This window comes from Battus philenor, unplaced genomic scaffold, assembly GCF_028537555.1.
Source record: "Battus philenor isolate CCGP_79_NKW_IND1 unplaced genomic scaffold, ilBatPhil1.0.hap1 SCAF_12, whole genome shotgun sequence".
In the NCBI taxonomy this organism is placed as follows: domain Eukaryota; kingdom Metazoa; phylum Arthropoda; class Insecta; order Lepidoptera; family Papilionidae; genus Battus; species Battus philenor.
This window is the reverse complement of record NW_027181674.1, coordinates 4,687,460-4,706,228: the sequence shown is the minus strand read 5'-3', so window position 1 is coordinate 4,706,228 and position 18,769 is coordinate 4,687,460. Positions and strand designations below refer to the sequence as shown.

At 30.8% G+C, this 18,769-nt stretch overlaps 1 protein-coding gene across 1 annotated transcript in view; it reads right to left on the bottom strand.

Moving 5' to 3' along the window:
- The window catches only part of LOC137932712 (ATP-binding cassette sub-family G member 1-like), a 94,607-nt gene that overhangs the window by 59,078 nt on the left and 16,760 nt on the right, over positions 1-18,769 (bottom strand). The gene's annotated exons all lie outside the window — the stretch shown is intronic.

The following is an 18,769-nucleotide window of genomic DNA, read 5'->3' as shown; positions in this document are numbered from 1 at the left end:
TGAAATTTTTTTAATCATAAATCATAAATGATAGTTGACAATCGTCTTGGTCTACATTAATTAATAACATGACTAAAGATGTCTTTTACGATAATATCTATCATATGTATTGTGTAAATTATTAAATAAAATAAGAAATATTCAATAATTGCGCAAGCAGATTTTGGCTCGTAATAAAATAAGTTATTTGTACGGAATTTCTTCTAACAGATTTTAGCTTTTTGCAATCGGTAAATTTTAACTTTTAATTTTTTTTTGTCTGAAAGGTAAATGTTTTCAGAAAACAATACACATTTTTATTGTCGAAAGAGCGCCAAATACTTCATTGTTTTTACATTTTTGTTTGCGTCATTCGGTATATATATATTAGTAATCATATAGTAGTGATATTTTTTAAAGAAATAAAAATATTGTCGCTTACGTCAATGTATGTATATTGAATTATTACATTTAGTGTGCTAGTTTCAAACTAGTTTAATAATAATATCTTATAAGCTAGATGTTTCGGTTGCCACAAATTTAAATAATCCACGAGTGTCATTTCATTTGGCACGTCGGAAGTAAGACTAACTCAAGCAATAAGAGCACTGCGTAGTAAAGACAACGCTTTACAAAAACTAACCTAGAAAACTCTAACTCTTCTATCTGATAAGCTTCATCAAATACTAAATACTAGTTTTGCCACTTATGTCAGTTTCAAAAATAAATTTTGTTACTTTTATCTTTCGATTACTTTAAGTCTTTTTCAACCGGTGTAGAATCCTATAAATTAAATTTATTAAATTTGCTCGATTAAATCGAATTAAACGAATACATTAATGTGTTGTTGGTATGACTACTCATATATCAAAGCAAGCGGATCCAAAACTTTGGTTTTTTTTTCGGAAATGCTTTTTCTAAAATGTAAAATGGTGGACAGACAAACCTGGCTCCACGTGGTTCTAGTTGAAGTGAAATGCCAGGCAAGTCATAAGTGAGTTAAAAGGCGGAAATGGATTTTTTTAAATAACTTCTTATAGTTTTCATATACTTGTAAATTATAGTGAAGTAGTAGGTTAATAAGAGTTCCTATTGATATAAAGAAAATGGGAGAAAAAGGAGCAGAATTTTCCGATTGTCCAATTTATTAATAATATTAGATAGTAATATTTGCTTGTCATTGAAATATCTCTGGCCTAATTATCTCTCCTACTATGTATTCTATAAACTTGCATTTGCCCAAAAAATGTAAGAGAAGTAAATGGTAAAAAGTAAAGTCGTTAATTTTCTAACAAAAGAATTTTTTAATGTCATAGGAAATATGATATATATTCTATGTGTAAATAGTAAGCCAAGAGATGCTAAGTAATTACAAAAGAATAAACAACGTCTGGAACAAAGGTAGAGTAACACATTCACCCAAGAGGCGCGTACTCAGGATGGAAACCGCTTCCAACTGATCCTTTTGAAGATGTATCCAGGAGGCATATGTCCAGCAGTGGAAGCTCTACTGCTAAAATAAAGATGAAAGCCCAAAATAAGCGTAGAATTTCGGGTCTTTATTGTGAGTATATATATTTAAATAAAAAAGATTTTATATGTTTTTAACGCGGGCGACTTTTAAATTATGTTTTAATTTTGATTGTTAAAAGTAAGAATATATTTATTCCAAATTTAGATATAATTTTTAATTGTTCTTCCACCGGAATGAAATTAGAAAATGTTCTAGAAAAATTTATTTGTGGGGGAAAATCTCGGTGAAATGATTTTGTTCGACTAGTTCAATATGAAAAATAATGAATTGTTTAATCAAGTTTGTTATGATTCATTTAATTGAGTAAGACGTATGAACTTTGCATAAAGGCTTGAAAAAGGTCGCAGAAAACCAGCATAATTTGCAGAACATTTTTTTTTCCAAAACATTCAGTCCCTCGTATTCGAGAAAACTATCTACTCGTACTTAAGAAAACAACGGTAACCTGTCACTATTATATTTTGGGAAAACCCTGTGTTTTTCCAGTTTATCGGTTTTGCGTTAAGATTTTGTTGTGGTAAATCTAGTACGCGAAAACAATTTGCATTGTAGTAATCATTTTCGTTTACATAAAATACTCATGTCACACGCAATCTAACAATAAGTGTTGGTGAAGTTTTTTCTTACCGAATAGTATTGCATTACTGAGAAAATAATGCTAATTCTCACGGTTGATCGTCTTTAAATTCTTACAAAATTGTAGTATTGCATGTAAAATCAGTTTTGATACTTTCAAAAAATATATGTTATTGCGGAAGATGAAAATATGAGTACAAATCTTTGATTACGTAATAGATACGAATACTTTACAGCGATTTTGCAGTCGTCGTCGTTTCAGCCCATAGAATTCCACTGCAGGGTCTACGCCTCCCCCAAAAATATCTACGGGGGAATACACCATAATCGCCATGCTTGGCAGGCGAGTTGGAGATGGCAGTATAGCATTATGGTACGCAGAGGACGCTGTTGTTCGTTGTTGTCTGGAAATTTGTTTCTGAGCTGTGGCAATCCTGTATAATTAATGTACAAAGAGTGAATTATGTAATATTTTATCTCGGGAATCGAACCCGCGATCTACAGTCCCAAGTCACAGAAATCTACTGCAGGGCTGCCACTGCTCAACGCAGCGATTTCATTTTACATTTTTTTAATTTACACGTAAAGAATTTTTAGTGAATAATGTTTAAAGCATTAAAACCGTTATTTTATAAACAATTCTGCTTAACAACGGAAACCATATAGCGGTAAAAGGTACTAAAATGTAAAGAATTTTTGGTGTATATTGTTTCAAACATTTAAACCGTTTTATGATATTTTAACAATAGTTGTTTTATATGTAGTTTTTTTCATTATATGTAGGTTTAGTCAATAATTCCTAGTTGATAATATATTATATCCAAATATCCAAATGAATAATATTTAAAATATTAAAACCGCTTCATTATTATATTGAAGAAAGTTATAGATTTATATAGAATACTAGGACTTGCGATAATAGGTTGCCGGATTGATTTCCGAGATATAAATCGGTAATCGATTTTAGCTTTTTACATTAATTGGTTTATATACACATGAAATTGATTGTGTTAATAAGAGATTAATTGAAAATTAAGACAGGTCGCGGGTTCAATCCACGGGATACAATCGTATATAATTCACACTTTATACATTAATTATATAGGATTGCTACTACTCAGAAACAAGTTTCCATAAAATAAGCAGAGGAGTCCGCTGCATACCATAATGCCAGACTGTGATCGCTAACCCGCTTGCTAGCGTGGCAATTGTGTTCTATCCTGGCCCGAGGCCTATGCCGAAACGATGACGACGACGACTATATATAGAATTGAATTCTTGTGACTTTTTCATCTTTTTTAAATCCACTGCAAGACTTTTTTAGTTTAACAGCCACGAGCCCTGAGTCTGAAGAAGCTGTAAAAGCCAAAACAAACCAAACATAGACTTTTTCATTTCAAATTTCGTAACTTTTGTTAATTGCTTGTAGTTCGTTGTAATAAACACTGCTGAATATTCGTCTCCATATAGTAGAAGATTGTATTGTAAAGATTTTTTGTAAACAATATTTTAAATATTATATTAATACAGTTTAAATATAATTCAAAAGATTGTAATGAGTTTAAATTTAGAATTTAGCGTTACTTAGTAAATGGTTCGTAGTTTTTTTTTAAAACCATTTTACTGAAAAGCGGACACTGTATAGTGGTAAATTGTCCCAAAATGATTTACATTCAACGAATTGGCGCACTAGAAATGGCTACCCAACCCTTTAAGTCACGCCGTACAAATTTATTTTTAAACATAACGACTCAATGAGACGGTAAGCGAGGCTCGGCGAGGTATTTTCAAAAGCATTATTAGATTTATTCCGCCCATACTTTAACAATATTACATGAGTTGCCGACGCGCGAAGTTCTTGTTTACAACTTCCGCAACGTTACGTGTCAAATGTACATTCCCTTTATTAACGGTCTTGGTGAATTATGACAATTTAAAATTTAATTATTGATAGAATTCTTATAACAATTAACTAGTTGATTAAGCTTTTAATGCTCCCGATAATGGAACGAATCATTTTAGAGCAGATTGGTGGCATTTAAATTTCAATTTCGTTATTATTATATAGCTCTCTCTCATAGATATCATAAAGGACCGATTGATAGCGGCCTATATCCAGAGTCTCTTGACAGCCTTAATAAGGTTGTCTTTCTTTATGGGTGGACGTCCTACCTTGCGCTTGCCGGTACGTAGCCTTTACAGAGTTTTAAGGCCATCTATTCTCCACTTTACGTGGCCTGTACACTGCCTTTCATCTTGCTAATCCGCTGAACTTTGTAGACTACTTCCGTAAAAAATGCCAGCAGGTAAGCATGTAAAAATAGGAAGAAATGAAAATAAAAGAAAAAATGAATTGTAAATAAAATACGAAGATACTCGTAGATAATGTAATAAATTTAAAATCTTGCTGTGAAAAAATGTGATAACGATAGTAAAATAAGGAAAGGAATAGCATATTTATAATTTAAAGTACTGTCCAAAACTTGATAGGAGTGTACGAAAATACCAGTAGCATATATATTACATCAATTATTTAACACGTTTAGCTAGTTAACCATAAAAATTATATTTATTATTTTGAATACTATGATTCTGTATGCATGATAGCGCAGAAAGCAAAGAATTTTTAATTTGTTTTGGTCCCTTTCAGTTTACACAGTTTAGCGTATGACTTTCTTTACAGTACATGCTACTGTACACAAAGAGATGTTTTATTGCCTAAATAACTCTATAACATATTGGTAAAAATGAAATATTGGCAAGTCAAAAAAATCCAAAATTTAATTTTTTTTTAAAACAATGTTTTTACATCTACAATTCCAAACAATGCTTGTTTAAATTGTATTATATGAAATATATACAAAAAAATCTGTGATTAAATTGAATAATTGTGATCAAAATATAACGGTGTTTTTTATATAGGTTTGTTTGTTTTTTATCTATTTTATGATTGCATGTAAGATTATAGCTTATTAAAGTATTATTCTTGTTTTAATAGGTTTCACATGTAGCAGGAAAAGTGATTTACAAATACATTTAAACGATGAGACAGTTGACGTTGTTTGCAACGATTTGTTTCTTAGACGGTATGATATTTATGTTTTGGCGCTGTTTAATTTTTAAAGAAAATTTAGTAGTAGGATGCGTAGTGTTCAAACAACTTGACAGATGTTGGCACTTTAAGGAAGCCTGCTTTGTATGTAAATGCATTGGATTGTCAGTTCGACTTCGCGCCGCGTACGACACACATTGCTTTAAATTAACACATTACAGTTTCGCTGTGGAGTTAATCATTAAAAGCCAACATTTATATACTACAAAGTTTAATTTTTACAATGTCATCTTTGCTATGTATTAATTTTTTTCGATAATTGTATCATAGCTTTTACATGGTTATTGGTTATATTTATTATTTATAAGCTATATTTTGATTAAAAATAACAGTGTAGTTATAACTCAATAATTAAAAAAAGATAATGAAATAGCTACGTAAATATATGACAAAAATGAATTAAAAAAAAGATATCGTTAAACAAAAATCGAACGTTGTTTTATGGCAGTTGGGATACACTAACATTTCACCGAAATTTTGACGACTTTGTATAATTGATGAATTTAATTATTTCATTAAATAAGAGTTAATTATTATTATAATCATTATTTCTGTTCCCATGGCGTGTACTGCTGGACGTTCGTAGGCTTCGTCTTCCATGTTCATTTTCAATATGACCGGGTTGGAAGACCGTTCTGAAGACTTTAATCAGACCGTTTATTTACCTTGTGAGACGTTCTATGCTGCGATAGCTGGTCCATGGTATTGACTTTAGAATCTTATGTTCCAGTAGCCTACTGAAATTTTTATAGTACACAGATAATTGTCTATTCAAAAGGCTGTTTGATCCGTTGTATTACGCCAAAATATACTTTCCACGAGCCATATGCCGGAAGAATACCTTTCGATATTATGGCCGAACATTAGCGGTTCTATGGTATTTTCAATTACTAAAAGTTTTCCGAACGTAAACCGAGTGTGTAGGTTTTGCTAGAAGTAAGCTAAAACTGTCTAGTTTCTTGGGAAAAAAAATGATTTAAAAACTCGACTCATTCTGCAACCACCGTATAAAGCCAAATGCGGGTATGTTTTGACACGATTGAGGAGATAAAAATCGAATCGAAGACGGTCTTGAAGGCTATACTAGAAAAAGACTATTCCGACAGTTTCGAGGATTAGAAAAAGCTTCGGAAAAAGTGCGTTTTATCAGACGGGGATTACTTTTAAAGATATGAAATTTGGAAGAATAAACACAATAACATTTTATAAATAATTCACGCTACTTTTTGGTTGCAATTATTTATTTTATTATTGTATTTATTGAAAGGTTGTTTTTTAGTGTATGAGAATAAAAAAAAAGACTTCACAAATTAGACTAGAATTATCTCTCTCTAGGGAAAATATTAAACTCAAAGGTCTACATATTTACAATCTGATCACAATAAATCCTCTCTTGATAAAAACTCCCGTACAATGACATCCTTCAACTAAAACCTACTACGATTCAAAAAGCGATCTGATCTGAGACAAATTTTTTTTTCGTGGTCTCTTTCACAATATCTTTAACACAGCAGTAGATGAATTAATACCTAAGCTTTACCATCACTAAAAGTTCCTTCACACTATAATAATTTTTATAACAAGTTTTTGTTTAACGAACTTGTTTATTTTATTATATGATAATTTAGCGATGGACGCGTAATGCCGTACAAAGTTGCCTATAAATGAATTATTAATTATTACAGAGATATAATACTGATTATGATCTTGAGTTATCGAAATCAATATTGTAAATTACTTTATAAAGCGCCACTGTTATGTATGTTTAGATTTATATTATGTTATCAATGTTTATCACAGTTTAAATTACTTTTTATTGCAAAACCAATTAAACAGCCATGGAAGCTGTTAAAAAATATACTGCCAATTTATAATCAATTTTTTATTTTGACCACCATAAGAATATAAGAAGGTCACGGTTTGAAGGAAGTAGGAATAACAAACAAAGGACATCGTTTTTTATAAGAACGATTGTGAATGAATTGTATTTAAATTAGATACAGTTTGTTTGCAATCGCATTTGTCGTGCTCTGTTATAATTGAAGCTGGTTGTATTTTTAATTTGGCATTAATTATTTTAATAACCACGCAGTTGATATAAATTATGTACTTATTTAAAAGTGGATTGTTTGAAGTACTTATAATCTAATGTTTAATCTCTAATGGTTTTAATAATATATCTAAATTGTCGTTTCAGTCAATAGACGCCAACTGCAAGACAAAAGCCTCCCCCTTAAAGATATCTAATGAGGAATATACCATAACAGCCACGCTTGAGAGGCGGGTATGTGGCAATCCTATGTGTTTAATCGACAAAATTTGAATTATGTAATATTGTATCCTGGGAACCAAACCCGCGATCTACGATCTGAAGTCTCATTAATTCATTTTATATTAGTGAGTTATTTATCGTTTTGTACACTGTAATTGAAGAAATATAGGGAAATTATTAATTAATAATTTTTTTTTCATTAATTTTTTACGGACTACCATGCGATGATTTTAATCATATGTTTGGCTTCGTGTCTTCCGACTACTGGACTTCTCTCTGTTATGCCAATCCAATTTAATAAACATATATTTTTAATAAAACCCTTAAAAAGTATACACCAGCACTAAGGCAGTGACATATATTTTTAGAGTAAATAAAATAACGAACAAATTTTGAAACACTAATACAAAGTAGTAAAGAAATTTACTATTTACAGCAGTAACATCAGCCTTATTGCAATTTAACAGGCGATCAACACATGCTTCTGGTTAAATAAAATAATTAAATGCATGAAAATACAAGACCAATAATTATTTTAAATAAGTAACAAAATCTAGATATAAATAATTTTATATTAATTTATGTTATTAATTTATTGATAATAATTATCAGATTGTCAATATTTTTAAAAAAGTTTATTTGAATTTGAGGACAACGAACGGATGTTTCGATTATTTATTTTCAAAGTTGATTATAAACAGCTGACAGATGATAGATGGAAGAGTTCCTTCGCACATTAGTGTGACAATCATAAACTAGTGATATAGGGCGAGGTCGGCGGAGTTTTTTTTATTAATATGTTTTAATCAATTATATTGTATGTCGGTTTTATACGTTGTTTAAAATGTGTTGTTACTATACTTATTCTGAATAACATAAGGTTCTTTTGGGATTTTTTTATTTGATGGAACATAGTAATTAATGTATAGATAATTTTATTTCAACGATTTTCTGTCGTTCTGTTCGTGTTTGATAAAATAAATACAGTCCGATACATCTGTATTTAATTAATAGGTGGTGTATTTTTTTTGTCATGTGCTCACAAATTTTTTAGCATTTACAGGTTTCGTGGATTTCACAAGCGGAACAATGAAGCGTCTAGTTAAGATTTAAATTAATATTAAGTATTTTTTATGACTATATTTTTGTAAATATTTTTATTAGTAAAAATATATTTATGTATATTATAATTATTAGTAAAAAGTCTCTTACTGCAGTATTGTCGTGGGTGTGTTTTGAAAAAAGAAAAATATTTTCACTAGAAAGACGAGAAAGGTAGCGTCGTATTGAGAGCTAATGTCAAGGACTGGTGAGATATGACAGAGCGAGACGCGTATACATTGGCGTACGTAACGCGAAAGTGCCGGTCGGCTGTTAACCCGACGGTTGTTTGCGTCATTACGCAATAAGCGAGTTTCGCGTAGACTCAAGCTAATATTATAAAGAGAATGATGACTGCGGCTGTGATCCAGCGAGAGTGGGTTAGAGAAATCTTGTTGGTGTTATTTTTGCGGTGAGAGCAACATTTCACGTCATCGGCGCTTGCTTTAAAATTTGCCCTGCCATTGGACGTTCCCGTTCTTATATATTTTTGTTTTACAACACGATTATTAAAAAATAGTGTTGTAATATTTATAAAGTAGTAATTACTGTTAAAAACAAAAAGTATGTCGCAGTTCAATAAAAAAATACATATTTCAGAGTAATGTGATCGCTTTGAATTTTTTTTAATGATTTAATGTCTTCAAATGAAAATAATGAAATTCAAATTTATTTCCGTACTCTGTATGACTTACAAAAAAATTGTTATAGTATTTTGTTAAAGGATATGTCTTTTCATCTTAATAAACTTCGTTTTTGATTTTGACTAACGTAAATTGTTCGACAGGTATCAATTATGTTTCAATTATTTCTCGCATTATTTTTAATTTCTTTTTAAAAACCTTCCATGTGATTAAACTAGTTTAAAAAATGGTTTAATTAATTACGTCCAATGATTTCTACGTTTTTTTTTTTATTTTGAGTCTACAATTAAATTGAATACAGTTCAATTTTAAAATCAAGGATTTTTTAAAATTCAAATAATTTGGACTGTTATTATATAGCTCAAGTCATTAAATTTCTTTTAGTGATGTTATTTCTAAATAAAAACAAATGTCATTAAATATACCAAAAACATTTTTTAAAATATTGTAATACAAATCTTTAACAGTGTGCATCGATTTAATTTACATACAATTAACCCAAAAGTGTTGATGTTGAAATGTAATACAGAAATATTTCGTGTATTAATAAAAAAATAAAAAAATTACCTTTACAGGTATAAACTGTACACCGTATATCTTCGAATACTATATTCACCGGCGGTCGTTTGGCCATACGTTTCATCGCTTTCAGTAGCGATCCATCTTTTTCCATTTCTCCCGGAGTCCATCGGTTTTTAGTTGTATTGATAACATCGTTGTTATTTTCCGTTTTCATTGGTATAACATCCATTATTACACAGTAACTTTTAACTTGTTAATTAAAATATATTGTTTATTTTAACACGAAATAACGTCTTAACATTCGAAAGTAAAAGTATATGACCTAACCAAGCTCACGCTTTTACACTTACTGCCGCGTACCAGTCTCTAAGTAGAAACGTCTTTCTTTTTTAAAAATTGGTGGTATCTCCCCACTAATTTTCTGGTAAAAAATTATTTTACAGACTTTTTTTTTAAAATAATTCTTACATATCAGATTGTTTTAACATGTTGATCTATGTTTTAATTGAAAGTGTTAAAAAGAAGTAAAAATTTTTACTACGACTACTAGACGACTAGATATACAGGATGATTTGTTATATATTTAAACGCTTTTAAGGCATGATTGAATTGACATTGACATTACAAATCAACCAGTATAAATAACTTTATATATGCTTATATTAGGTATAATGTATGTATTTTCTTGTACATTAATGTCTTCTAGTATAGTTAATTTAGGTCGTTGAATATCAAACAGTTATAGATGACTCATCTATATTGAATATAATGTTAAATGTTAGATACAAAATCTACTACCACTACTTCTTTTAAAGGTGGATAGAATAAGAGACGCGCACAGTAAAAGATAGATGGAGAAGAGAAAAGGAAGCTTTAGAAACTTCAGAAACTGTTGAGTATCGCGCCGGCTGTTCTTAACAGAACTTCCTTCCGCGACGATGGCAGCTTCCTTTCGGACTGACAATACTGACATTTTATATTGATCGATGATTCGAAATTGCTTGTAACAGCCTATCTCAATAAAGAATATTTTGATTTTGATTATATATTATCTTATTACTGCTAGTAGCAATATAGGTTATTATATTTTATTTATTTATTATAAAATGTATAGTACATATTCTGCTGACTAGATTTATAACTGTTTTAATAATCGTTTAGACCTTTTGAAATAATTTGCTCTAAATAATTTGGATAAATTTTTTGGACTTTGATTAATGTAAAACTTTTGACAGATACGGATGTTTTTACTTTTTTTTGCCACGCCTTAAATCACTTCGAACAATTCAGAAGAGACCACTACATGCAATTATTTCGTTTACATGTTGATGTTTTCGTTCAACATAATTTTATTTCTTCATTGCACTAGATATATACAAGAATTTATATAAACGAGATTTTTTTACAATTATTATTGAATGTTCCAATGCAATATATGTAACATTCCAACGCACATATGTAAGAACAAATGTAAAACAAAATTTAATTGTTTAATATTTTTTTGGTGCTTTGTTTTTGGACGTTGCCATTTTTCATTTTATTTGTTAAATTTTAAACACTGTATTTTTAATAAATGTTTAGGATTTTTTAAATTCTTACGTTATGCTTATGCTTTTAATTTTTTCTTCTAATGAACAATTTTCGTGCCTTGGCCGAAGTATGAAAAATATAAACTTGTATCTCTTTGTTTTCGCTACTACAATAAAAAATGTAATAACGTTTCTTAGTACATCGGATACAAGAGTTTGAATCAATAAAAAAGCTATATACCATTGTATCATATTACTTTTGTTTAATAATGATGGAGACAATACCGGGCGATAAGTGAACGGTAACATTTAGCAGTACAATGAACTTGGTTCCATTTCGGTGAAATAGTATTTAGAGGCACGAACCGAGGCTTCCCCGGGAGACCGCGAACTCCCTACAGCATTAAATCCGAAATCTGCAAATAACACTTGGGCAAAACAAAAGTCCGGTAAATAAAAATGGAAATTAAGAGTAGTCGTTTCAGCCCGTCGACGCCCCTGCCAAGTATAGTTCTCCCCCTAAAGGTATCAACGGATAAGGTTAGGAAGGATATACCATAATCGCCACGCTTGGTAGGCGGGTTGGCGATTGCAGTGTTTAATAATGAGACGCAGAGGACACTGTTGCCCTTCCTTTAGAAACTTGTTTGTGAGCAGTGGCAATTCTATATAATTAATAAGTATGAATTATATATAAGATTGTATGCTAGGAATCGGAATCACCTACGTTCGCAGGTCTTACTCTAATCGGCAATACCCATGAATAGACTATTAAACTAAAGTAAAAATAAATTGTACATTTACGATATAATAGTTACTGAATGCTTCTCATTAAATTTCGTGTGTCGGTCGGTCAATCACCATTATTTCAACGTGTCATCATCATTATTTCCTGGGAATCGAACCTGCAATTTCAATACTCACACACATTGCAAGTTTCAATACTCTACCGCTTGCCTACCACTGCTTGGACTCATGGCACTAAGAGTAGTCCATAGTTATGTATACTGTGAATCTGTGGCGTATGGAAGTGTGGGTAGTGTATGTATATCATTGATTCAAACTTGCTGTCGTGTTTATATTTTAAAATAATTATCAATTAAATTTTGGTTCATATTTTGATACTCTGATTTTTGTGGTATATTAGTATTATATAAAATTTCCATGTCTCGTTCCTAATATGTACAACGAATCATGCAACTTGAAACATTTATGTATACGTATGCATAAGACCTTATGCTGACGTTTAGGAATACATTATGGCGAATGACCCAATAGCAAAGAAACTAGTATGACGAGTGACTTAATATGAAACGGACCTACTCGTTGTTATGGTAAGACTAATCCAATTTTATCATCTGTCGTTCAGTTACGGAGTGAATATTTATTATAGGATATATCTCTGATAATTTTGCATGGCTCTATTGATATTACATTCGAAATTCATCAACGATATTTATAATCAATCAACGTTATCAGTTCATTTCGTTCAACTGCTGATTATTTTATGTTTACGATTTGTTATGATTAATGTTTATTGTATCTGTGTAATACGATGTAATTCTTATTGAGAAATAACTATAGAAACAAATGTTTTGTACACCTTTGTGCATGATTTGATAAAAATATGTTAACACATAATTAAAATTATGATATAGTTTGTTATAATTTATAAATGTTTAATAAACAATCTTGTGATTTTTTATACAATTTATGTACTAGGTACATTATGAATATGCGTTATGAATTCTTTACAGATGATTCATTGTAGGTATAAAAACTTTAAAGTGTGTGAATATATAACCTCTTTGTAGTTAATAAAAATATGGTACACGCTAACATAAAACATCAGAAATAATAAATTACGTATTGATAACATATTAAAAAAATCCCTCCCTGTAGGCTTTATTCTACCGGTCGCATTTCAATAGAACAATAGAGTGATCACTTTATAGTTTATTCACAAATTAGCTGTTAATTCACCCCTATAAAGCTTTTACGCCTATTTCCAATCGACTTATATATAACTAGCCAAGGCTTCCGAGGGAGTCTACAAACTTATTAAAAACTAGGTTCACACTAAATGACCTTAGCGCTATGTCGCCACAAATTTAAATGCCATTAAGACATACAGTAATTTTCCGTCATGAAAAAAAGTATTATGGTCCGTTGGGCTGTGAGGAATAAGGTATATAGTAATATGTGAGCGCATATGTATTATGCGTGGCCTGTGGCAACATATTATTTATATTATTGTCTAGATTTACTCCATTGCCGTATTAGCATTTCTAGATTCTGCGAGCTTGAGACAGAGCGCGGAAGGCGTTTAGCCTAAACGTCGTTTACGTAATTTTAGTCAGGCTGTTATATCACATGTAATATTACCGGATTGAGGGAAAAAAAATTATAGCAGCACTGTTATGAAAGCTTTATCACTCTTGATACCATAGGAATGGTCGTACAATTTTTAATTTGACTTTTTTTATTTTACAATTGGCAGATATATTTTTGTATAAACCAATCGGTTGTATAGTGGTAGCCAAGCGGTAAAGAACTGAGACTTGCGATCCTAGATCACGGGTACTATTTAATTTATATTAATTAATTCTTCTCACAATAAAGTTTCCAAAAGATGAGCAGCAGCTTCCACTGCGTACCCTAATACTACTCTGTGATTTTCAACCCGTTTGCCAAGCATGTCAATTATATACGGTTTAATTACTTTATAGAAAAAAATTACATAGTGATTAGCAGTGATGGTACCGGTACATAGAATAGTTCTCACCCCCCCTCCCCTCTTAGTTACAGTAAAGCCAGTTAAAGGAAAAGTTTTTTATCATTTAAATAGATATTTTCAACTTGTTTTAGGGGCCTCTTGTACCGCTCCTTCATATATAGGCAGGGACTATTAACACAATAATATTTTTCATATTTATTCCTCTCATTCGTGCACTCTTGTCAGAATGTTCGTGTCATGCTCAAGTTGGTTCTGATGCCCCTGATGCTCCCACTAACCTTTGCCATGTAGCTCGGCGTCTGGCAGAGAACATTCATTTACTGACTTATTAATGATAGTCCGCGTCCACGAGACCGCTTGTCATCCACTTTTTCTTGTACGATTGAGTGCCAATAATTTTTTAACACGTTCCATTGAGTCCTCATTACGGGTGATATGCTCAAAAAACTTGATGATTCTTATTTGCACAGTCGACGAAGGTCTCTTTTTTATGATGTCTTTGAGGATCGAAACTTTGCTTCAGTGCGCTGTTCACGGAATTCTAAGCATCAGTTACCAGCATCATCTGCGTCATTTTTCTGATGATCCAGAATTATCAGGGTCTAAGTCTTAGGTCCGTATAAAAATTTTAATTTATTCTTCTGTTATCCGTCACAACACTAGTAACATATATAAATAGATTGATGTCGTATAATTATTAAGAAGCCAAAGTTTTTCGGCAAAAAGGTCGGTAAGTAACAAGGTCCACGAAAAAAATTGCTCTCATTTTTCTTTCCTGTGGTTAAGATATTCGTCTCTGATATTGTTTACTTTACCCTTGCTATCTTTATCTAACTTGAAGTTTTTCTTAGCAAATACAATTCACCTGTGCAAAAAAATATTTCAATGTTTAAAATTAGTTAGAGAATTTTCTTTAATTTATGAAAAAGAAAATGGAAGATATTTTAAATATTTTCGCACACAACAGTATATAGTCAAAGGACAATGTTAGAAACTTTTTTAAACAAATAAGTGACGTGTGTAGGATCGACAATTTAATATAATTAAAAACCTTTTAATTTTATTATGTGATAGTTCAGATTCATCACACGTTACCGAAAGTAAGCAGGCCACACAACATGACCATTTTAGTCTTAAGAGTCTGGGGTAGATACTAGGTATCAACAGATACTGTTGGAGTCGGCTCATATTCCGCTGAGTCTTCCGACTACTTTAATCATCTGCTCTGGAGTTCATTGTCAGTGCCAATAAACTTTAATTGGGACACAATTCGAATAACACCGTCAGCGGTCGTTTCAAATAACAAAAAAAAAATGTTTTTTGTTTAACAAAAATATTACTAAAAATAGCACGGGAACTTATAGTTTGAGAACGAATAGAGGTTTCGTATTTGTAAGTGTTGAAATATTAGCAGCGAAATGAGAGTAGAGTTGAATTGTGGACATATATTCTAGCAAATAACCGTTTTCTCTGAAACAGTTAAACCTGTTATTAATGCGCATGCGCAATATCTAATACGATGTGAGATATACGTTATATTCGTATGTTTACAACTATGTTTGCTATATCTATAGAGCCCTTCGCAGGAGAAGTAAGTATAGTGCTACCGAAACCACTGTACCGCGTCTCTGGCACGCGCGCTGTGAGACGGGCAGGAGTATCGGCCGCGGTGCTCATGCGCTTTTTTTCACGGCCCCCACCTAGCTGCACTTTCCTAATGTGCCTGTTATAGACATTTTAGCAGCACTATAATTCAATTTGTAATATATTACGTTTTTGTAAATCACTTCTCGCATTTAACAGTTTTAACCTCGCTTCGCCACGAAAATGACTTCATTCAACCGTTGTAACGGATGTCATACTCTAATAAATTCAGAAAGCAACCTTTTTCTCTTTTTCAGTTTTAACATTTTTAATTTCCTTTCGGTACCAGTTTGTCTGCTAAATTCCTTCCATTTCAAATATAATTTTTAGTAAAATGCTTACTATTGCTATAAATTAACGAAGATATGAAAAAGGTAAATGAATATAATATTTCGGTGATTCATTTTAACGTTTCTTTAATATTATTTTTATCACTCATCCCAATTTTATATTCTATACATGTCGAATTATATTAAAAAAAATGTTGAATTGATATAGGCCATATTAGTTTTAATGGTAATACACAATATTTAAACATGTTTAACTTGCGATTTGCCGTTTTACATTAAAAATTCGCCTTATGTTATGATGTATCATTAACTTTTGAAGATAAAAAAAAACAAAATGTCACTGAAAATTCCAGTCCAATTGAAACTTTAAGTTTGTATCAAAATACACTTTTCGGTGAACTATTATTAATTTGATTAACTAGTATCGTTTGTGAAATATAAAATACAAAATGGCATATGGAAAATCTAAAAGTGATTAGAAAAATCATCTTTCGTTTGATTACGGATTACTAATACCACGAGATCTGTACTGGTTTATGACGAAAGACATTGAAGTACTATGGAACTAGGTTAACATGCAAGATTTTGTTTGTTTGGTTAAACCGTTTTTAGACTATGCACTACATTTATCTTAAGGGTATCATAATTAGTGAACTTAGTGTGTTTACGCTAGCACAAAAACAGTGTTATGTAAGACTTTGTTATTGAATGCTTGGCCATTAGCTATATGCGTTACTCGTTTAGTCTCTTTATGTTTGAAATCGTAGTAATGTATCTTTGACTTAAAGATTAATACCTTTGTTTAACTCTGTGAGTGGACACGATTTATATCAAAGAACACATACAAAGCAATATATATTAATGCATGTTGTATATTGTAATCGGAATTTTATGTAAATAGAATGACTAACTGCAAGATGCAAATAAATAGTCAGAGTTTTGCGATATAAAATAAGTACGATTCCGTTTAATTTATATATTTATTTATATTATTGTGTACTGGGTTGTTATAGTGATTATTTTGTATCATTAGATCAAAATTTTAGAAGAGCCTATTTTCTGTAGGTTATATTTATACAGGGTTTTAAGTGTAAAAGCCTCAATTCCACTTGTCCTTTATAAAGTGATCAACCTGAAATATATATTTTTTATTGGAATGCGACAAACCAATAAAATCTGGCAGTACAAAATCTGCAGAGACAAATAATAAACAAATATTAGTTTTATATGAGATATCAGACCAAACTCTTTTTATGTATTACATCATATTTTATTTCTGAAACTATCGACTTGACTCGACATGAACAGGATGTACCGTACATTAATTAACACCAAACGAGTTATACATTCTCTCGGTCAAATTTCCACCTAAAACAAATCATCTTGTATAAATAATTAGTGTGGTTAAAATAAGAAACAGTTACAAATTTGCAAATCTAGTATTAGATTGCTAAAACTTATAGAAAGGTTCACAACTAGCTGTTTTTCTATATTGTTCGACGTGAATAAAAAGCAAAAAAAAAAGATCCTGTCGTTGATTATAGACAGTGTTTAAAAAATCTAAAGCAAACACATTCTCACTGAAGGAATGTTGATTAAAAAAGGATCATTGTATCTCCGAGAAATGTTTGTTCGTAAAAGAAAATTATTATGCTTAAAGTTATGACAATGAAATTGACTTGGCTTATATTGCTGTCCAGGTGGCATTTGCAGAAAGCCGCGGGCTCAAGGAGGCAGAGCGAAACATTTGTTAAGGTAGCGATCATCCCTACGGAGCCTCGGTTGAGACCGTTACCTATTACAGTTTCAAGGAATTGGCCCTAAAGTTAGTTGATGTATATTTACATATATATGGATTATATGAAAAGGCTTCACGGGAGTTATTGTGATTGAATTAGAGATTGTGGAAATCGATTTCTCCATTAATAAGAACAGAAAAAAATCTATTATATGTTTCCGATTTACAAGTCGCATAAAGTGAAATTTTTGTCATAAAAATATTTACAATTTTTTTATTGAATCAGAATCAAACTGATTATTAATTCCAATATATCATTATAATAACATCCTCCAACTTAAAATACGTATGTGGCTATGATAGTTCCAATTTACTTTACTATGATTTTAAAAAAACCATTATATTGAGCATTATTAGAATCAAAATATAAATAGTCCTAGAAATAAGAAAAAAAATCGACATTTCTTCTGCAGAGACCCGTCTTGTATATCCTCCAACGTTGCGTTTATTGGAAGTGTTGAAATGTTCTTAATCCTGTAGTAAGACCAGTTAACTATTGATTTGTATTATAACTTAGAAATCCTTTGAATTGAATCATGATTTTTTTTTAATTGTTTGAAAGGTATTTAATTTATTGCAATATATTATATTAATAAATGTGGGCAACTATGTTCGGTGTTACAATACACTTTCGTGTAATATAATATAAATAAATTAAAAATAATATGATAAATTAAAAAAAAACGTAATCTCTTAAAAAAATTTTAAAAGAAAACTTGTAAAAAATCTTATTACAATGTGTGGTTTTTTAAGTGACAGTGAAACTTCGAAATTTATTTAAGCGTATTACGTAAGTGATCATTAAAAATTGGTTGGAGTGGTTTATCGCTACCTACTCGCGCAAGCCCTGCTTATATTCTTATAACGTACACAAGTCACTGTGAATGATTCTGAGTAGATAAAAATATCAATAGATGAAAATTATAAATAGATATTTATAACTCTTTTACTACGAGGACCCTCTTTTCATATGCAAAGCCAAGTATTTAGATTACTTTACATATATAAATTGAATGCGGGCTTGAAAAGGA